At 44.2% G+C, this 23311-nt stretch overlaps 1 long non-coding RNA gene across 3 annotated transcripts in view; it reads right to left on the reverse strand.

Moving 5' to 3' along the window:
- LOC123000517 (uncharacterized) overlaps positions 1–23311 on the reverse strand; it is a 205121-nt gene that overhangs the window by 87613 nt on the left and 94197 nt on the right. For 2 of the 3 annotated variants that reach the window (XR_006408537.3, XR_006408536.2), the window contains exon 2: positions 17774–17988. This is a non-coding gene — a long non-coding RNA (uncharacterized LOC123000517). Of the gene's footprint in view, positions 1–1221; positions 5162–17773; positions 17989–23311 lie in introns of those variants that run through there. The other variant, XR_006408538.3, reaches the window with a different exon arrangement.

Below are 23311 nucleotides of genomic sequence, written 5' to 3' on the forward strand. Positions count from 1 at the left end.
TCATGTTCTTTAAATGGAACAACTGATATTGTGGTTTGAAATTTCCATGCTGTAACTCTCATTACACTTGTGATAATTTGCTCTGGTGTCTGTATTCCCCACCACGCTATAAACTCAGCGATGCCAAAGACTCCCTGTTTCGTTCCCTGCTGTGTTCTGGTACATTTCCAGCTTCCTGCTTCATAGCAGGTGCTCAATAAATACTGGTTGGATTCACGAGTGAAGAAGGAGAGGACCACAAATCTAAGTTGTTTTAAAGGAACCTGGAGAATCCAAGATTGAGCCCTAGAGTCCAAAAGAATGATTTCAAATGACAGTGGTCCTTAAGCAATTGAGAATTTAATTCTCCCAACACAGTGCTCCCGGAGCCTCGACAAAGAGCATAAATATTAAACCCCGTAGGCATCACTCCTGGCCATGGGTAGAAGTGACAAAGGATGCTCCCGAGAAAAATGATCATTCCCCATAAACGACAAGAGCCAAAAGGCCCTCTCTGACATCTTAGCGGTGCTGGGGACCAATGAAGCTCCTTAAAATGTTCCAGAGACTTGGAGAAGAGGAAATGACTCCAGGAACTCCCATGTTGATTACATTAACAATCCTAATGGAAGGAGACACGTGTTGTTTGAAACCAAACCTAACCTGGTAAATGCAGCCTTTTCTGGCTCTTAGAGGCTGGGAATCAAGCACATAAGGCATGCAGTGATGGAACTAAATCTTCCACCACTTCTTGGAGACATTGGTGAGGAAGGGAGAGGAGCAACTCTCGAGAAAGGGATACCCCATTGTATTCATTTGAAAGGGATACCCCACTGCGCAGCGGAGGGCACTGATGAGTCTCCGGTCTGCAAAGAGAGGACCAGAGCCTATTTTGGGGGGGACAAAGCCAGAAGAAGCCTAACTGCTGTGCAAATTAAAAGGGAGGAAGGGTTTGGGGTTTGCTGTGAGGAACAATAACAGCAGAGGAGAAAGTGAGAGAGAAAACCAGAGGGAGGGCTGGAGCCCAGGTCAGTGAGAATGGTCAGGCATTTTCCAAACAGAAGTCCCGGCACCCAGGTGGCCAGGCACCCCAACAGAAGGTTGTACCAATCAAGAACAAGGAGCTGAGCTCCATGCCTTCACTTACACAAAGGATAGGAAGCAGCAGTGGAGGGAAGTGCCATGTGGGGGTAGGGTGGGGGGGTTAGAGTGATAACAAATTCAGACCCAATGTGCAGAAACCACAGGGAGACTTGGAGGCAAGGGCTTGAGAGGCTAACTCGGTTCCTCTGTGGAACTGGTGGGGAAGCTCCAGGAAGTTCCTACAATGCCAAGTCACCCCAGTGGCAGATGCGTTAGGCATGCAGAAAGCGACAGATGACCTTGCCCCACTCCGTGCAGGACAGACCAGCCTTAACACTCAAGTCCCAGAAAGTATTCACAAGAGTCCGATGCACTTGCAACTTGGGCGTGTCCATAATTTTCCCAGAGACAAGTGAGAGTGGAAACACAGTTGTTGAGAACCAATAGAAGAAATTTGGGACATCTGGGCCAAAAAGGGACAGTCTGGGGATGAGATGGTCTTCTCCAAGTTGGGAAGAGGAGTGTGCTTTTGGTTTGTTATGATTCTGGAGGGCAAAACTGGAGCAGAAGATAGAAGTGGAAAGAAAAATAACTTGGCCCAAAAATGAGGGGAATGTTCCTGGTGATTTGAGAAGCCCAAACATGAACGTGACTTCTTGTGAATGGTGCAAACCCCTTTCACCTGAGAGGGGAGGCAGAGGAGATCAGAGCCCAACTCTGGGGAGTGAGTCGTGGTGCAGCCTCTGTGCTGAAGTGAGTGGAGGTGCTTCCATGGGATTCCATGATTCCAATTCCCCTGAGCATCCCAGTTTGCACACCAGCCCCCAGTGCACCATGGAAAATGGAGCTCTGCACAGGGCAGAGGCAGCTCCTTGCAGCAGCAATGACAGGACACTTTGGGGATCATTTCTAGAGTATGAACAGACGCCGTTGCGTGAACTTGGGGACAGGCAGACGAAGACTCTTACCAAGGTCTTCCAAAGACCCTCCTCAAGCGGGCTCTTCCGCGGGGGGAAAGAGATTTCCAGAGCATCTGCTTTCCCAAGTCACTGACTTGATGTCACAGAATTGGGAAAACAGGAGGTGGTCCCCTGTGCAGGCTAAGTCCCCGTGTTAAGGGGCATCTGTGCTGAGAGCCAATAGGGTTGGGTGGGACAGCTCCTAAGCAGAAAGCCCGAGTGTAACTCTAAGGCGTCCTCCTCGCCTCCAAGGGCATCCAGGGTCCTGGGAGGGGGCATCAGAACCAGTGACCTCAGACTGTGTCAGCAGCAGTTACAAGGAGAGCGTTGGCATCTGCGGCCATGATGGGAGGCTCTACAAAGCCAGGTCCCATCACCATCCAGTGACCATGGGACTAGGAGCAGGAAACCTGTCTCAGTGTTCATGGTCATGATACCATCAACACAAGAGCTCTCTCATCCCGGGCCAAAGAAGAAAGACACTCTGGCACAGGGACTTCCAAATGTCACTGAAGACTCTCATTAAAAACCGTTGCTTTGATTTTTTGTGTTGCTGATACCCTTGGTTTTATTCTGCCCAGTCCCCCCTCCGACGCCCTGCCAAGCAAACTGGGTTATATAACACTTGAGTTCATAAAGTGATGTAAGCAGCAGGCTTCAGGGTGAAACCAGGCTCTCAAATGATCCAAGGCAAGGAGAATTGAACAGCTAAATAGGATTTGGAAGTTCCAGAGAGCAGACTGGGTAACAATCTTCTGAACACTGCCATATACAATTTTCTGGATCCTTGGATACAATAGCACAAGGAAAATGGGGGTTTATGTAGCTAAGCATTGCCTAGATGGGTATAAAAGAGTACTGACTTAAAATTTACTGCCTCCTGGTAACAGAAACTCTATCGCAAAAAACATCTCATCAACAGGACGCTGACTGGAAGCTCTTTTAAAAAGATTGAGTTAAAAGGATCCAAAAGGAAGAATGAGAACAATGTGATTTGCTCTTACGGCTCCAACCATTATACTTAAAGTGACATGTTTATTTCTTTTTTAATAAAACTTAGAAGCCAAAATTCTCTCAAGCACAAAACCATTGGGTTTAGAGAGGGCTTGATTAAGCAAATAAACACTCCACAAAAACACTTACCATTTGGCTAAAAGACAGCCGCGGCTCAGGAAAGGGCTGGGGCTCTAATGAAGGACCTTCCATCTCACTGAAAACAGGGTATGGAGCAGACAAATCCCAGGATCCATTTGTCATTTTTAAGTAGGTTAGTTTTCTCTTAACGCAGACATTAATCGAATACCAGGCAGCACTAGCACTGTGTTTTCAATCTACTGTGAAAATTATGTTTATTTCTCGGAGCCCCACGGCTTTAGACAGAAGGCTGGGGATTTGGGAGAGACCGCTGTGCTCCTCAAAATGCAGGACCCTGACAAACTGACACACAAGCAGCCTAATCTTGTAGAACTTTTAAAAACTAAGTATGTATATGCCAAGATTCTGCAAGGGACAAAAACCAACTCTAAATAACTTAAGCGGAAAAGGAAAATGCATTACTCCTAAACCCGTGCATAGGACAGAGTGAGGCCAGTAACTGCTACCTGCATTCAGGTGATTCTCTGTCTTTCTGTTTCTCTCTCTGTCTCTCTCTGTGTGTCTGTCCCTCTCTCTCTTTGTCTCTCCCTCTCTGTCTCTCCGTCTCTCTCTCTCTCTCTGACTCTCTCTCTCTGTGTCTCTCTCTCTCTGTCTCTCCCCCTCTGTTTCTCCCCCTCTCTGTCTCTCCATTTCTGTCTGTCCCCCTCTCTGTCTCTCCCTCTCTGTCTCTCTCTGTCTCTCTGTCTCTCTCTCTCTCAAACACACACACACACACACACACACACACACACACACACACACACACACACACAGTTTCCTCTCTGAACCTGCCTCATTCCCTCTGGTTGGCTGGCCACAGAAGTCAATCTTACACCTCCAAGCGCTCTACCCCATGGAAGCCTTACAGCCTTCCCACCTCCTGACCAGCAAAGATAAAGGCTTCTCTCCTGTTGCAGTTTTTTTTTTTCAAACCACAGGGAAGGACTCTACCTGGGCCGCTGAGGTCAAGAGCCCATCTCTAGCCTAATCCCTGAGACCAGGTGGGCGGGTACTCTAGCTGCCAGTTCTCACCAGAACCCCACGACTGAGGGGCAGGAAGAGAGGGCTTCCCGAGGAGGAGGGATCTGAGAGCAGAGCAGCATCACGCTGGCAAGTTCCTATTCAGCCTTCCTCTTAGGAGCTCAGCACAAAGGGCAATGGGAGCCAGACAGCTCACTCCCTGAAGGGCCGTCCAGAAACCCCCAGCCACGTGTGGTTCTTGACCCTTGAAATGTGCATGGGCCGTGCCGTGAGTGTAAAATACATACTTTATTCGAAAGACATGGTTGAAATGGAATGTAAACTATCTCATTAATAATGGTTTCTATTGATCGCTTATTGAAATGATCATCTTTTGGTTATATTAGGTTAAATAAAATATATTACTGAAATCAATTTTGCATTTTTTTTTACCTTTTTAATGTGGCTAGTAGAACATTCACAATTTTATCTGTGGCTCCTGTTCTCTTTCAGTTGGGGGCTGTTCCTCTGCAATCAAGGGTCATCGAGAACTTCGGACCTCTTCCTCGGCACGTGAGGCAGGTGTGCCCAGCACACACTAGCGGTATGGAAGGGAGGCAGGGACCGACTCTCCCGCCTACACTAGCGTGTTGTCAGGGTCGCAGTGTGTTTGGTTCCGGGACGTCTTCTCTTTACACTAGCCAGAGACCCTGCTTTGGTGTCCCCAGGCCATCCCGCATGAGAATCATATCAAAGATGGCTGTCCCCGTCTTCCGGAAGGTGCAAAGGAACAACCAACCCACGCAGTTACGAATCTTCGTGCTCGGAAGCCACAAGCCAGCAAGTCTTCACGTCACCCCATGATGCGGGTTGAGCACGTTGAAGGGTGATTCAGAGCAAAAGGTGCGTGTTTTCGGCGTCATACATCCCGAAGTTTCCAGATTGCAGATGCAGCCACCGCGGACTCCTGATGCGCCAGCCGTCTGATGGAGTGGAAGAGCTTTTCTGTTTGATGCGAGCCCATTTTCTACGTGTGACCCATCTGTCTGCAGGAAGCCAGTTCAGGGTGCGGAAGGAAAGGCTGTGTTAGAAATTCATTGTCTCCCAGTCAGAAAGTTTTCGATGGGAAATGAATGTAGATAATACAGCCGTACTTCTCTGCATATAGAAAGCCCACAGGACTTTGCATATATTACCAAGTTCCCTCCCAGAACCCCAGGTGGGGAGAAAGACAGATCCCTGCCTTCTGGTTGACAGCGGGAGGATTTAGAGATGTCTATTTTAGTCAAAGTCTGCCCCTAAAAGCTTATGACCTAAAAGAAGCCCTCCAACCTTCTTGTGTGCTGGCTTCTGTCTCAGTTCTGTAAGGAGACACTCAAGGACACTTCAGAAAATATTCCTGATTGCAAACCACAGCATGCCCTGCTTAAAACCCTCCAAGGGCTTCCTAATCCAATGAGAATAAAATGCAAAAGTCGGCCATGGCCCCTAGGATCCTACAGAATCTGACCACAGCCTCCTCCTCATAGAGATGGAGCTGGTCCTGCCACAGGGCCTTTGACTGGGCAGTGCCGTCTGCTGGAGCACTCTTCCCTTGGACCCTCACCTCATCTCCTTGGCTCCTCAGAGGGCCCCCCCAGATCAAGCCCTCTAAATTAGTACAATACCACCCCCTCCAGACTCAAACCAATTAGCTTATCCTATTCTCTTCGGGACACACAAATTTCTAGATGAAATCATCTTTCATCTTTTTAGCGGTTTGTTGTCTACATTCCCTGATAAAATGCAAGCACTCTGAGGGCAGGGACCCCGTTGGGGATTGTTCTTTCCAGATTCCCAGTGTCCCCACCTGTGCATGATAGGGAAATGAATGAAATTTATACACACACACACAGGCACACATGCAGGGGAGGATGGGAGATGGAATACTGGGTAGGTGCTAATGGTTGAATTGTGACCCCCTCCCACAAAACTCAAATGTTGAAGTTCTAACCCCCAGTACCTCAGAATGTGAATTTATTTGGAACAAGGGTTATGACAGGTATAATTAGTTAAGTTAAAAGAAGGTCACACTGGAGTTGGATGGACTCCTAACCCAGTAGGACTGGTATTCTTATAAGAAGGGGAACGTGGAAGATAGACTGTGCACAGGGACCACACCATAGGAAGAGGAACCAGAAACTGGGACGATGCCAAGGATTTCTGGCAAACCACCAAAAGAGGTGAGAGGAACAGGTGGTCCCTCACAGTCTCCGGAGGAAACAGCCTGGCTGATACCTTGATCTTGGACTTCTGGCTTCCAGATCTGTGAGACAATAATGTAGTTGTTTAAGCAGCCCGGTTTGGGGTACTTTGTTCTGGCGGCCCTAGGAGGTGAATACAGTAGTTCTAATGAGATTCAAGTAACAGGTGTAAATGCTTTATTACGGTGGGTAGATGCATGTCAATCTTCTTTTTCTTTACCAAGTGCTCACAGTTGCAGCTAGAAAAAAAAAATCACTGTTTTCCTAGAAAAGCAGAGTGGGCTGTAGGTTAAAAAGCTATGATGGGACTCTATTGCCAACTGAGCCACCCAGGTGCCCTGAGTTGTTTTTTTTTTTTTTTTTTTTTTTTTAAAGTAGGCTCCACGCTTAGCCTGGGGCCTGAACTCAGGACCCGGAGATCAAGACCTGAGCTGAGATCTAGAGTCAGACACTTAACTGACTGAGCCGCCCAGGGGCCCCTCTCTTGCTGAATTTGATCCAATGACATTGTCCCATCACTACAAGACCTCCTGGCCATCTTCTTCACGGCCTCCAGCCTCTCCATTTATCAGATTAAATCCCAGTAGGCAAGAGTATCTTGAAGATGTTCTGACACGTAATAAGTGCTCAGTGAACCATAGTTCACGTCCTTCCTCTCCTTGACGCAAAATAGACCCATTCTCAAAACAGGTCTCACATTGCCAATTTGTCTGAGTGACTGTGTTTATTCAACTATTTCTTCACTCATGAAACATTGGTTGAAGGTTTACTACGTGCTAAAATTCTGTTCAGGGTCATAAGAATGTAAATGACAAATAGGACTCCCTCTCTGCCCTGAAGACCTTGTATCCTACACAAGGGCAAAGTGAGAAGTGAGGGCAAATAAGCCAGCACCCTGTGAACTGCAACTGCCCTGGGTGGCAGGGAGGTGGAGAGGACCAGGGCGGCAGGGGGCAGGGGGTGGGGAAGAGCTTCCAGCCTGGAAAGAGTAGCTTATAGCACACCAAACTACCCCTTGAGAAGGACAACATCAATGTCTACGATTATCTGTCTGAAAGCTTTAAGACTTGCCCAGATTCCCAGCACTACAATCTGTTGAGCTTTGGTGAAGAATTCAATAAGCACAATGGTCTGAAAAGGCTAAGTACGACACGTCTCTCTTTTCCAATTGCATATCTGTGTGGAGATCAATTTTCTTCACACGCTTAAATCACAACAACATATCGACACGGACTGAATACAGAAGCAGATAGAAGAGTCCAGCTGTCATTCACTAAGGCAGACATCAAAGAGGTTTGAAAAAAAATGTAAAATAATGTCAGTTTTGTCACTAAATATTTTTGGTTTTGAAGACAGAAATTTTTAATAAAAAATATGTTTTAAATAAATTATGAATAAATGTAAAAGTTTCACAGGTTTTAAATGGTAAATATCAATATAGATACAACCCCTATTCACAAAAGCTCTTTGGGGACTTCAGTAATTTTTAAGAATGTGAAAGAAAGGATCTGGAGACCAAATATTTTGAGAATCATCCATCTAAAACACTTACCAAAATCGTCCATATGCTAGGCTATAGGCAAGCTTTGACGAATTTCAGTTTTGGAATTTTTCATGTTCTCTGACCACAGTCGAATAAAGTCAGAAATCAATTCATTAAAAAAAAAAAAAAAAAACTAGGAAATCCCCAATATTCGGAAATTAATCCATTCATGTCTAAATATCCTGTGTCAAGAAGAAATCTCAATGAAGTTTAGAAAATAGTTTGAAGTACATTATAATAAAAATATGATGTCAAACTTTATGGGATCCACATTATGGTGTATTTACAGGGACATCTGAAACGCCAGATGTATATACTAAAAAAATAAGTGTTCTAAATATCTATTTCAAGAAGTAAGAACAAATTAAGCTCAAAATAAGTAGAAGGAGAACAATTAAAGTCAGAAATAATGACTTAAAACACAAATATTCGATGGACAAGTCAACATAAAAACACATTTTTTATTTGAAAAACTAAAACATCATAAACCCTCAAAATGTTCACCAAGAAAACGAGAAAGCGTAAATCACGCATATGTTTGATACGGAAATGTAACAAGGACAAGGCAAGAAAGAAAAATTACCAGCCCATTTCCCCCAGGAACAGAGACCAGAATCCTAAATGAAATATGAGCAGATTGAATTCTATCACATAAAAATAGGATAACACACCACGACAGAGCCAAGTTTATTTTGGCAATCCAAGATTGGTCGGCCACTCAAGCATCGATGAAATTGCACGCCGCCGCCCACACCTATACTTTGCCTAGAGAGCCTCCGGTTTCGGTCCAAATTATAAAGAGCTGGGAAGTCTTCGTTCTCATCCTCACAACAAGAAAAATGCTGAAGAAACTGGAAATCAACAGTTCTTACATCCGGCAGAGAATCGAGGTCACAGGGCCACCTGCTGCCCTGAAAAGCAGAGACACGGGGGGCAGACACAGGGGCCGGGGACAGAGCCATAACCGGTAGGACTGATTTAAACTGTCATGGATGACTTGCTGGCGGCTCAGTGCGGACAAGCTGGAGAGTTCAGAACTCCGGGGCTGGGCAGGGGGCAGTTTTAGAGGGCCCCCTTCCTACTCCAAGTCTCACCTCCAGAAGCGGTACCAGGCTCTCCCTGGGGAGACACCCTCCCGCTTCCAGCAAGAAGAGGGACGAAGTCTCCATCTTGAAATATGCCCAGAGTATTCCATTCTCCTTAACTGCTGCCCTCAAGGCTCTGTTTTACCAGAGCCCAACTTGGGTTTTACCAAGACCTCACTGGCCTGGGGGAGGGTAAATGCCCAACTCAGACTCTAAAAAACTGCTAATCTCAGCACCACAGAACCCCCCACCCACTGCATCTCCACATCAATAGGGCTCCTAGGTAAGAATGGGGCGGTGTGACCTAAAGGTACTGCCCACCTTACTGCCATTTAAGGAGTCTCTAGGAAAACCCGAAGACAACAGGGAGATACAAATGAGGACACTAGAAGAAATTCTAGCCTCTGACATCATAGCTACAGCAAACCGTAAACATGGCCTGCCACATCGCCAGGTAAACAGAAACCTCACACTGAAGGCCTGTATTTCATTTGCCTAACACGTAATGTTAGGCTTCCAACAACAAAAAAAATTACAAGGTGTGCTAAAAGCAAAACATACAGTTGGAGGAGACAAAGCATGTGTCAGAACCAAACTCTGATATGGCGGAGATTTTGGAATTATCAGATCAGGAATTTAAAATAACTATGATTAAGATGCTAAGAGTTTTCATGGAAATGGAGAACAACATGCAGGAGCAGATAGGTATGTGAGCAGAGAGATGGCAACTCTAATAATAGAATCCCAAAGGAAATGCTAGAAATCAAAAACACAATGAAGAATGCTTTCGATGGGCTCATCACCAGACTAGACATGACCAAGGAAGGAATCAGTGAGCCAGACGATACGTCAATGGAAACCTTCAGAACTGAAATGGGAGAGAAAAAGGAATGAAAAAGGTAGAACAGAATATCCAAGAACTATGGGACAACTGCAAAAGATGTGAAATATTACACAGAATAGCAACTCCATTTGTGACAGCATCAAAAACATTACATACCTAGGGGCGCCTGGGTAGCACAGCGGTTAAGCGTCTGCCTTCGGCTCAGGGCGTGATCCCGGCGTTCTGGGATCGAGCCCCACATCAGGCTCCTCCGCTGGGAGCCTGCTTCTTCCTCTCCCACTCCCCCTGCTTGTGTTCCCTCTCTCACTGGCTGTCTCTATCTCCGTCGAATAAATAAATAAAATCTTTAAAAAAAAAAAAAAAACATTACATACCTAAGGAATAAATCAAAAGACCACAAGCCTTCTACATAGAAAGTCACAGAACGCGATTGAGAAAAAGTAAACATAAAACTAAGTGAAAACTACACCACCTTCATAGTGTGCAAGACTCAACATTGAGAGATGTTCATTCTTTTCAAATGTATCTATCCATTCAATAGAATGCTGATTAAAAATCCCAGAAAGTTTTTTTCTATGAAAACTAAAACAAAAAACTATCTCTATAATTTGTATGCCATGCAAAGGCCTCGAGAGCAGCAAAGACAATCTAAAAGAACAAAGTTGATGGGGTGCCTGGGTGACTCAGTCGGTTAAGGGTCTAAGTCTTGATCTCAGCCCAGGTCTTGAACTCAAGGTCATGAGGTCAAGCCCTGTGTTGGGCTCCACATGGAGCCTACTTAAAAAAAAAAAAAGTTGACATTTAAATTACCAGATATTAAGACTTGTTATAATGTTATGGGAAGTAAGACACAAAGACTAATAGGTGAATAGAATAGAATAAGGAATTCAAAAACAGACCACACAAAGCCTTTTTATTTATGAGAAAGGGTACATTTCAGAGCGATGGAGAAAGGATGATCTTTTCCATAAATGATCAGTTAAGTATCTACATTTTAAAAAATGGATCTTGCTTCCTATTTACGTCTTGGATGAAAATCAAGTCCAGTTGGATTATAGGTATAAACGTGAAAGGTTTAAAAAGTTTCTAGAAGACAATTGAAGAGAATCTATGAGTATCTTCACCACCTTGAACAGCAAGCTTCTTTAGCGGGACACAATTAGTATTAAACATACCAGGAAAAATAATACAAATTAGATTAGGTGAAAATTAAGAACTTCTGGTCAACAAAGACAAGAGTGAAGGAGAGAAAATTCAAGCCACAGAACGGACAAAACATTTACAGTCCACATGTCTGAAAGAGAATGCAAGTCTAGAACAGTTAGGGAAGACTTCAAAACAATTTGAAAAAGGAAAAAGCAGACAGCCCAACAGAAAACGGGGCAGAAGACTGAATTTAACTTCACAGAAGATATAAAGTGCCCGACAAGCATATGAAAATGTGCCCAACACCCTCAGTCATCAGAAAAATGGAAATTAAGATATAGCAGTGTACCCCATCAAAAATTAAAGATGGGCAAATACAATTGTGGGCAAGAAGGAGCAGCCACTGGAACTCTCATGAAATGCGGGGCCGGGGTTCTCTACTGGGACACGGGTGGGAGCGCAGTCTTTGGAAATCTCTTTAGCGGTATCTACTATAATCGAATTATGCATTGTCTATGACACAGTCATTCTTCTTGTACATATATAACCAACCGATTTGGTACAAATATAGACCAAAAAAGATATGTATAAATATGTTCATAATAATATTATTCGTGGTAGGTCCACACCAGAAGCAACCCAAATATTTCTCAAGAGTAGAATGAAGCAGGAAGTGTGGCATGTCCCCAGAATGACATTCTAGTATGATAATCAATACAAATGAACTAGAGCGATATGCAACTATACGTATGAGTCTCGCAGATACTAGGAAATGAGATCAATCAACCACCTGCATAAAACCCAAAAACAGACAAAGCCAGTATGTGGTGGTAGAGTGAGAAGAGCAAGGGCTGCTGGGAGGGGAATGCCTGGAAGGAGACTCCAGGGCCCCAGGGCGGTGGCGTTGCCCTGTAGCTCCACCTGTGAGCCCACAACACTGGTGTGATCACTTCGTGGAAACGTGTCAGGCCGCCCTCTCATGATATAGGTGCACTTTTCTGTGTGTGTGCTCTATTTTCAATTAAAAACCTCAATGAACAAAAGCGAGGGGTCAATTTTACCTAGATGGGGAGCATCATGAGCCTGCTCAGAAGAATCTAGAGTACCATCTCTAATCTCATCCTGGGGGCAGGCAGTGTTGTCTCTCCATCCAGCCTTGTGCTATTCACAGATCCCAGAGCAGTAATGGACACATGGTGACCAGAGGTCAGTAGATCTTTGACGCATGAGAAGCGAAAAAGAGGGAAAAAAAAAAAAAGATGCTTTCCCTTGCCGTTGAAATTCTCTTTACAATGGTTCTCTTCGGAATCTGGCTCCGGAGCCCTGGGGAAAGGCCACATGCAGAAGGACCAAAGCACCCCAGATGCTAGCTGGTCAGCCCCCAGACGCAGAACCCCTTGGCTGCTGCAGCCAACCTCAGATGCCCGAGGGAGCCCAGGCAGGCCCAGGACCACCCAGCCGACCCATAGCCTTGTGAGCAATAATTCATGTTGTTGTTTTAAGCTACTACACGAAAGTTTGATACTCAGGAATAGTAAACTGAATGATCACCCCTCCCCGGGAGGCTTTCACATCGACTGCAATAAAAATGATGTGCCCCAGGGTTTACTGCAACCTGGACTCTGTATGCAGTGGCCCTGGAGAGCAGTGTAGGTGTGTTAGCTGCTTGGACCCCATTTCCAGCCTCTTCTACCCCATCTGTCTTTTCTATAGATGCCATAAGTGCTATACGACTGATGTCCCAGCTTGTTTTCAGCTCGGTGTGGCCATGGGGCCTCGTGCTGGCCAGTTAGTCATATGCAGAAATCTGCTGGTAATACTTCCCTATCTCTCTTCCTAACTGTGGGAGCGCTGAAAAATCCCTTACGGTATCAGCCAATAGAGTTGTCAGATTCAGAAAAAACGATTAATTATTAACCGAAAGAAATACAGGATGCCCAAGTAAATTGGAATTTTAGATGAACAAAGCATAATAATAATGTTTTTAGTGTAAGTACACCCCAAATATATCATTGCTTCAAACTCTATCACTGAGACACACATCAGCCCGGGGGGGGGGCGAAACCCCCATTTCCTTTCACTTCTAAGGCAGGGAGAGGGTCTCCTCACCCGCCCAGCCTAATCCAATCCCAATCGGGATTTTCAAACTGACAAACCACTCTGCTAATCCAGCAGGCTCTGCTTGGCACCCACTTCTCAATACTTCATACGTTTTGTTCTGCCATCTTCTATCTGCCAGTGGTGTGAGTGAAAAATCTGACAGCAGGCCCATTTTCTTTCAAGTCCTCGTGGGAAGCTTCTAGGATTTTCTGCTCACCCATGGAGGGCAGAAATATTATCAATCTACAGGTCTGTGACTGTGTCTTTCCATGAGTCCTCCCCCCCGGGACTCAGATGACCATTGCCATGTACGGACGCAAGCCATCTACAACGTGGGGTGTTTTTTCCAGCATCTGCACAGATAAGGCCTCTCCTCCAAGGTTACTCTCTCATTTGTACATCAACTGTCATGGGTCAAGCATACAGGTTTCTTCTCTTATTTTCCCTTATGATTTTTATCCCTACGTGTTTCTCCGGGTTTTGAGATATGCCTTCCACTTCACCTTCCAGACCTCTCATTTGTGTCTAATTGGAGGACATCATCTCTTTGAAGATGGGTACTTAATTTTTTTTAATTCAAAAATAATTCTTCAGTTCTGGTCCATGCTATAATTGAATCTCTTAAGTGTTCTTCCTGGTTTTTAATCAAGCTGCCATCTGTCTTCTGTAGCAGGACTTTTTCTGGCTGGTTGATGGCTTTTTTTCTTCCTCTCCCAGCCTGCTGGGATCCGTACATTCCTTGTTGTCTTTCTTGTTTACTTGCAGTTCTCTTCACCCTTGAAGTCCTGCCTTGCTGCTGGGGCACCTCGGGGGGTGGGTAGCCCCCAAGGAAGTAGGGGCACCACAAGCTCACGGTGCGCACTTCACAGTGCTCAGGTCCCTGGGCACTGGCTCCCATCTCCTGACTCAGCCTCAGAGGTGGGCCACTGGGCTCACTGGATCAGCTTCCCTAAGGCTCCCCAGGGCCGGGGAGACCAGTGGGTCCTCGGGTGTGGGGCATAGCTCCAGGGTGCCTAGTTCCACCCTTCCAAATGGGTTTAGGGCTCGCTGTGAGCTGGCCTTGTTGAGCCCAAGCCTCAATCCAGGGTCTGCCGAGAGAGGGCCAGCCTCCAGCCTCCCACAGCCCTCAGGACTGCCTTATACCTTGTGGCCTCTGCCTCTGCTGGGCTCAGGAAAGGCAGTTGATAGATGAATTGGGAGACTGAGAAAAGGGTATCAGGGGTAAGTTGCTTCAACACGATCTTCCCATAAATGCCCCACACTTTTTATTCTAAAGTTTTGAACTTTGTATGATTTTATATTACAGCCTTAGAAAAAAAATAAATATTTAGGGGCGCCTGGGTGGCACAGCGGTTGAGCGTCTGCCTTCGGCTCAGGGCGTGATCCCGGCGTTATGGGATTGAGCCCCACATCGGGCTCTTCCGCTATGAGCCTGCTTCTTCCTCTCCCACTCCCCCTGCTTGTGTTCCCTCTCTCGCTGGCTGTCTCTATCTCTGTCGAATAAATAAAATCTTAAAAAAAAATAAAAATAAAAAATAAAAATAAATATTTTAATACCAAAAAAAAAACTTTAGTGAAAGCATTATAAAAAGAGAAATGAATGTATATGACTTCATTAAGTCAGAATTTCTAAGTTTCCTACTTCCAAGATCACGTCTAACAAAAGACTGGAAGCCGCTGGGTGCCGCAGTCACGGACGGGTCATGTAAACTGTGGCGTGTCCATACGAGTGGAACACTGGGACGACAAAGCTATAAAAAAGGATGAAGACCTGTGTTCACTGGCTCAGGAAAAACACCGGCTTTTAATGGTAAGGAGAAAAAGGATGGTGCAGAAGAGTGCATGGTGTTTTTCTGTAAAGAGCCAGCCAGTAAATATTTTAGACTTGTAGACCACAGGTACGCTTGGTCACAACCACGCAACTCAACCATGTTAGCAAGAAAGTCGTCACGGACAGTATGTAAACTAATGCACGTGGCTGTGTTGCAATAAAACTTTATTTACAATACAGGCAGCAGGCTGGATTTGGTCTGGGGACCGTATCTTGCCAACTCCTAGTATAGCAGATATGTCCTAAGGTGATCTCCCATGCCCTAAACCCTTACACAATCTAGTCCCCTCAGGTGCAGAGCCTGACTTGCTTCTTAGCCAATGGAATATGGCAAAGGGTGAAGGAGTTCTGCAAATGTAATTGAGATCCGAATCAGTTGGTTCTGAGTGAATCAAAGGGGAGCTGATCCTGGGAGATCTCAACCTAATCAAATGAAAGCCCTTAGAAGAAGCCGTTTTTGAGAACAGAGATTCTTCCACTGGATTTGGAGAAGCAAAGTGCCATGATTCATAGCTGTGAGGACAGGAAGTCAGCCAACGACTTGAGGGGGATTGGAAGCAGATCTTTCTCTAGTTGAGCCTGCGATGAGAGTCCAGCCCGGCCAACATGTTGACTGCCACCTTGGAGACCCTGTGTGGAGAACCAGGTAAGCAGCACCCTTGCTCCTGACCCACAGGCACTGAGGTAATAAACACGCATTGTGTTAAGCCACCGAGTTCTCAGTAACTTGTTACATAGCTTAGAAAAGTAATATGCCTGCTGTATAAAGTCTGCCATCATTTATGTAAGAAAGGGGGAAAATACTACTATATATGCACATATCCTCAAATGTTCATAAAGAAACACTAGCAAGATAAGCAGGAAATTAATCGAAGTACCCACAAAGTGCGGGAGAAATGCGTGTATCCGTGGGGTGGGCAGCAAGACTTTTCAGACCAGAATTTTTTGTATCTTTTGGATATTTAAACCACAAGTTTATTATCTATTCAAAAAGCTAAATTAAATTTTGAAAAAAATCTCCTACTTCCCCATTTGGTAATCGAAAGTATTTTTCAGATCTGTACCTTTGATATGTCACAGTTACTATGGATGTTCATGGTATCTTTTGCCTTGATTCTTTTCTGTATCAACATTACTAATATAACCTGTTTCTTCGCCTTCAGAACGTCTTCTTTTAATCTCAAATGGCCACCTTTCCTCAGCGTTGTTCTCACAGCCCCTGAAACAGAGGCCGGCAGGGGGATCACCCCAGTGGATGCTTGCCGAGGGAATGAATGAATCATGGCGACCCTCACTTTGGTGTTTTCCTTCATGGCGAACCCACTTGAACAACCCCTGGTCTGCACAACCCCCTCCCCCCGTGGTCCAGATTTCACTCCCCACTTGAAATAAAGCATCTTCGCAGAACAAGCTGCCTCGCCGCCTCCTTACCACCCACCTACCGTCAAGAGATGTTGATGAAACATGATTCCTAAAGCATTTTAAACATCTTTCGGGAATATGTTATGCAGACAAGACACAGTGATGGCAACAGCAGAACGCGGGCATCTGCTCTTCTCTGGTTCATTTTCTGAAAACAGCTTTCTGTCTTTCCAGCCTGCTCACTCTCAGCTGAGCCACCTTGCAGAGATCACTGCACATGTGGACCAGTTCGGAAGGTTGGCACAGCCGCCCCGCCCCTCCCCACTCCAGCTCAGCCCTGCCCTGATCAAAGCTCAGTTTGGGAGCTGGAAATACTATGCTCTCCAGTCTTCCACGCTCTTCGTTTGCTTAGCAAGTGGACCTCTGCCTTGTTCTAAAGACAGAGACCCCAGTGCAGTGGGCTCCCCCATAACCAAGAATATATATGTTTCCCTTTTATTCTCTTCTCTGGACTGGAATCTTCTCTCTCCTTAGCCCCTGATGGTTCTCTGGAGCCAAGAAGAGGTGGTGGGAGTTGAAAGGAGAGGTAAAGAAGGGCAAAGGACAGGCTGGGCCAAGCCACCAGGAGCCCAGAAAGGCATCCCTTGAGTGTGGATGAGGCTTGAAGAGTCAGGCTGCCCTCAGGCTTTTACTGGGCTCTAGTAGGGAGTTCTCCTGGCCTGAATCAAAAGTGATACAATCTCAGATGCGGGGTGGGCCTGGGAGTGTAGACACCTTCTGGCATGTGCACCCATGCACACATGTAGACACACACACAACACACATGGGCTTCCCCTGTCAGTTAGGGACCTTACAGTGCTAACCAGAGGCCAGCTCATCTGTCCCGTCAGTAGCAGGTGCACTGGAGCCCCCTTAGGCACCCTGGGGGTGATCACCATCTGCTGGAACACTTACCGAGTTCCTGGCATATGCTCCTTGGCCTGGGAAGCAAAACCTGTCTAGAACCCAGGACCCTCGCTTTGCTTTTGCCTCTCTTTCTTTCTTTCTTTCTTTCTTTCTTTCTTTCTTTCTTTCTTTCTTTCTCTCTCTCTCTCTCTCTCTTTCTCTCTCTCTCTCTCTCTCTTTCTTTCTCTCTCTCTCTCTCTCTCTCTCTCTCTTTCTTTCTTTCTTTCTTTCTTTCTTTCTTTCTTTCTTTCTTTCTTTCTCCCGTCTTAGTATCACCCAAGCTCCCAAACCCACAGAGAGATGGCACTAAACAGTCCCTGGTTAGAGGTGGGGAGAGGAGGAACCATCAGTCACACAAACAAACAAGATTTTCCCAGGTGGCAACAAAAAATTCCCAGCTGAATCCAAAGAGCCAACAATGAGGAGAAATTAGTTCACAATACATTGTTAAGGTAAAAAAAAAAAAAAAAAAGGAGGTCGTAAAACACTGTATTTTTTTAAAAAATATATCCGTTTTTACATTTACCTTAAGTTTCCCTGAAAACTTAGACTCACCTACCTGACCATCCTCTCTGCGGGACGACCTGAGTGTCTGCTGGCACTTGCACCTTGACGTGTCCTAAACCGTCTGCCCGCCCCGCTGATCCTCCTGGAGTTGCCTCCACATCAGGAGACGGCGGCCCCATTCTTCCTGATGATCAAAGCCACCATAGCTCCTCTTCCTTTTTCTCCAGATGGTCCATTCACCAGTTGCAATAAAGTTGAAACAGTCTCCTGGAGAGTAGATAGCAACAAAGACAGAGGAAATAAGAGAAAATAAAGAAGAAAATTAGAAATTTAGTCAAAGAGGTACAACAGCCTAAGAAGTCCAATTGTTGTTGTATGGGATTAAAAAAAGGAAAGTGAAAGAAAGGAAATTATTATTTTTTAAAAACCGATACAAGTTTTCCAAGGACTAACAGATCTGAGTTTCCAAATTGAAGGCTTTTTTTTTTTTTTTTTGCAAGTTCTCAGCACAAATGAGTAAAAATAGATCCATGCCAAAGCCCACCACTGGGAAATTTAGAGCCCAGGAAGAGAGAGAAGGTCCTAAAATATTCAGAGAGAAAATGCAGGCCACGAACAAGGAGTCAGGAACTGAAACAGCATTCAGTTTCAAAACAGCAGCTCTAGAATTGAAAAGAAAGTGGAGTGATGCCTTCAAACCTCTAAGGGGAATCGATTTCATACCAAGCCAGTCAGGTTTGGGGAGAGAATAAAGACATTTTCAGGTGTGTGAACGTGTTTTATTTCCCAGGATTCTTTGTTAGAAAACCACTGCAGGATGTGTTCCACCAAAACAAAGGAGAAGGGTCTAGAAAGCAGAAGTCCATCACAGGAGAGAGAAGAAAGTATTCCCAAGATGATGGTAGAAAGAGGCCCAGAATGGCAACAGTGAATCAAGGGGGAAAATAAACAATGCAGGTAAAAAGCATGAGGACTGGAGTGCGGAGAACCCACCAAGAAAAACATGGACCTGAGAGGTTATCAGTATGTTTCTCCATACAGGGTTCTGGCAGAGTTTGAAGACAAATTATTGACAGGTACAAGGAAACTAGAAAAAACAAGGCAGTTATTAACTCCAGGGGGGGGGGGAAAGTTGCATAAGAAAAGAAATGATATCATAGGATATATATGTTTCAACTGTGAATCATGTAAATATTACCAAAATATAGGCAAGATAATATAAATGCAGAATGCCAGTCTGAGAAATGTAATATGACATGTTGCAAGTATAAGGGAAGGGAAGTAGAGAAGAGGCTGGTGTAAGAAAGCCAAGGCACCCTCCTTTTTCATGGAGGAAAGTCACTAGATACTAACCAAAAGCAAGAGCAGTATTTCCTTGTTATTTAGAAATATGGAAGATCGGGAAAAAATAAGACACCTAAAATTGTTGAAATTGATCACCTTTCCGAAGTGGACATGGGGTGAGGAAGAGAGGGATAGTGGACTTTTTTTTCATCATATGCCTCATAATACCGCTTAAACTATGTACACATTTATGTATACACATTATTTTGATAAAAAAAATATTTAAAATGATACAGAGTCACAATGAAAATAACCATGAATTCCCCCCAAATGAAAAAACTTCAACTTCATAAAAATAAAGAAGAGAGTTAAAATCAACAAAAGTTTAAATCAATAAGAACAGGGAAATTAACATTCTACACAATTTTCTACTCTAGTCTAACTTATTTTCTCTTGGTGAATAGGTTTTGTTGCCACTGATTTGTTTTGCTCCTTTTATGTAAATTCTGAGACATCATAATACAAATTTGAAGTTTTTACATAAATGAAGCATATCTATTACTCAGTGCTGTGTCTTGGTACCTGGCACAGTGCCCAGCATCTAGCAACTTCTCAAGGAATATTTGTTGACTTGAATTAAAGTAACCTGATTCTCTTTGGGTCTGAATTTCCTCCAATTTTCTCTCAGGTTCCTTTAAGAACCATCTCCATGAAAAACGTTTCTGAATTTTCTGTAAAACTTTGCAAAGACATTAATCATTAACTTGCTTAATGTTCCTTTCAGGAGGATCCACGAGATAAATTTTTCTCTGAATTTAAAACCCACCAAAAAAGTCAGTCTTCTGATGAAATGGTATCTAGCAATGAGAATTATGTAACCACACTTTTGCCTTAACTCCTAGGGCTGCAAGTCTACTTTAGGTTAATAACTTGGAGCAACTTAAATTTGATAGACTCTAAATTTTTTTAATGTGCATTCAGGACATGGAGAAGCACTGATTTTCTTCTTTTTCTAAGGTGTTGATTTTAAATAGAAATTTATTCTTGAGAACATGAATTGCATTTTCCACTCTTTTACATTTACAGACCTGGCCTGGGGAAAGTTTTCTTTTCTTTTCCTGAATGGACATCCAAGTATCAGAAGCCCTGGAATTCATACAATAACTAAAACACTGCCACTGTACAGAATTGGCAATAAATTACATTCTTCATATGTTTGACTAGCTGGGTAGAATATGAATTTATTCATGTTGATAATGGATCCAGAACTATCACAAGGAGCCTGGCCCTTCAGAAGTCCTGGGGCATCCCCCTTGAGATCCCATCTGGACAGACTTGTGATGCTCTCCATATTTTTCCTTTTGGAAACTCCTGTCCTCAATAGACTGAATCTTGCCCCACCAGTTAATGATTTCATTACACATGTATTAAAGTTTTTCATCTTCCACTGTGGATTCTCAATGGAAGCACAAGATTTGAGTGAATTGTTGGAAGACATTTGTCTCTGTGCTTTTCATCTTCAGCCTGTGTCCCTTAGCCCCCTGCACCATGAACTCAATATCTTCCTTTCTCAAATAACATCTTTCATCTTCCATGAGCTTGTTCTCTTTGCCTGTGCTGAACTCTGCAGACACACTGGGCTTGCCATTGCCCTCGTTGTCATAGTATCCATCAATGTGAGGAGTGCTATGAACTATCAAGCAGGTTGTCAGTGATCATTGCTCTCTCTCTTTCATAAACCTGAGTGAGTGGACACAGTTGGCTGTCTGACAAGCAGTGAAAATCTGCACTGCTTGGTGACACATCAGATCAGGACAGTTATGATTTCACCAGAGACTTTCATTCCAAGGGTCAGACCCTCAAGCAAAGAGACATACTAAACATTTTCAGATCTGTCCTAGAAAAAATGGTGATCTAGACAACTTTACCTGAGTGGCGACCTCATCTTGCCATTGAGAAGTCCTGCATAGATTTCTTATTCTTGGATATATAAAAAGAGCGCCTGCCAGAATAATATCATGGATGTGAGGCTTACCGAGCCTGACATTTTGAAGGACCTAGTCAACAGAGGCCAGTGGACAAAAGAGCTCTCAATTCTTCAAGTTGAGGTTGGGTATATAGAATCTGTCTCTTCAGAAGGGACTCAATCTTATCCGTGATAGGTGTTTGCAGTGAGAGTGTGCAGGTAGCAGCCCGCTTTTCTTCCTAATGCTTGAGCTTGGCAATGAGATGATTACTATTGAGTTGTCAAAATCTTCTTCACCCAAGTGGATTTCTCCAGATGAAGATTTGATATAAAATATTCTATCATCTGAAGGGAAGACAGACACATCAAAATGCCCTTTCCAAGATCCAAGATCAATATAACTCTTTCATCACCAATCTTTTTGTTCAAGCCATGAGCAGAAGTTATGTCTGGTTTCAGCCAAGAGCTATTAAAGTAAGCTAAAATTATAAACGATCCTCCTGTAATTTCCTTCACCTTTTCCAGAAACGTAGAAGAGAACTTCTCAGGGTGGAATACTTTGTTCTCCCCATTGTACTCCACATGGGACTACTGCTTTCTTGTGTCATTCACATATACCACTGCTCCCACCACCACCACCACCACCACCACCACCATCACCATCATCATCACCATCACCACCATTACTATCACCACCACCATCATCAACACCACCACCACCATCACTACCACCACCATCATCATCACCATCACCACCATTACTATCACCACCACCACCACCATCATCACCATCACCACCATCACCACCACCACCATCATCATCACCATCACCACCATTACTATCACCACCACCACCATCACCGCCACCACCACCACCATTACCACCACCATCATCACCATCACCACCATTACTATCACCACCACCATCATCACGACCACCATCACCACCACCACCATCATCATCACCATCACCACCACCACCATCATCACCATCACCCCCACCACCATTACTATCACCACCACCACCATCACCACCACCACCACCACCACCATCATCACCACCACCATCACCATCATCACCATCACCATTACCACCTCCATCCATCCATCATCATCATCACTACCACTACCACCACTGCCATCACCACCACTATGTAAACCCAAAAGTATCCATATAAATCCTTAGTGATAAAATGGTTTTGATGGGTTTCACTGCAGTCTGATTCATTGCACCATTACTGATCATTCAACCAATTGTTCTGAGTTGGTAAAGGCCACAAACCTTGGGATGGCCCAGTTTCCCTGATCATTGGCTGTGATCTCCACATTCTCTTGATAGAAGACACTCACATGAGGATTAATGATGCCAGGATCAACAACAACCTCAGATCCATTTAATATTATTGCAAGTCCTTAACCAGGAGAGCACAAGGCTCCAGGGAGGATGGGTGTGGTTGATTGAGGAAGAGTATAAAAAATAAAGGAGCTCTGCTGTGTAGAATAAACAAAAACTGATTTTTGATAATTAAAAGTTTTACACCTCTTCATATGCTAAATTAGATATTTGTTTCCACTGGATATAACATAGCATTTTAGCTCTTCGAAATTATCTCGTATCTGACAGTTTTTCCATTAGTCATAACTAGATTGCGTTAGTCACTTACTGAGACCAGAGATGATTCTCTATAGTGACAAAGTCATGTTCAAAATAGGCTCAGAAATGCTTTTTTCCTGTCTTTTGTGTTGGCAAAATGTTTCCCAATGTTATGTAGCTCTTGTTCTCTTTTCTATTTTTTTGTCTTTTCTTTTTTTAAAAAAATAATTTTCCTAAGGAGGCCTCATCTCTTAATGTAGAAAAATAACACAAATGTCTCATTCCTACATAACGGGACTACAATAATTGCTATTTGGTTCCAATCTTTCTAGAGACAGCTCACTTTGAGCAAATTTCTCGTTGTTGGACTCAAGTTAAAGAGAAGACCTATCGTGGCCCAAAGCTCTCAGCCACACTGGATTCGGGCCTAAGAGGGACTGTTCTGCCACGTTTTGTTTTATCCACCCTGATCAGGAAGCCGAGGCTCACTTCTGCAGGAATAACACCTATTTGCTTGCAGGACCATGTAAAGGGCTGCATGAGAAAACCTGAATTAACTGCACCCATATTTCCAGTTTATTCCAGGGATGTTTAACACTTTTTAATGAATGGACACTTGTTTTTTGTTCTGTCTGTTTAGTAGACCAGAGCCTGGCACATGTTAAGTCCTTAGTCATTGTTAGCTATGCAGTTAGGATTATTATCTTGTTGCTTTGCCATTCTGCTTTGCACTTTCTCTCTCACCT

Source organism: Ursus arctos, unplaced genomic scaffold (genome assembly GCF_023065955.2).
Source record: "Ursus arctos isolate Adak ecotype North America unplaced genomic scaffold, UrsArc2.0 scaffold_1, whole genome shotgun sequence".
NCBI lineage: Eukaryota > Metazoa > Chordata > Mammalia > Carnivora > Ursidae > Ursus > Ursus arctos.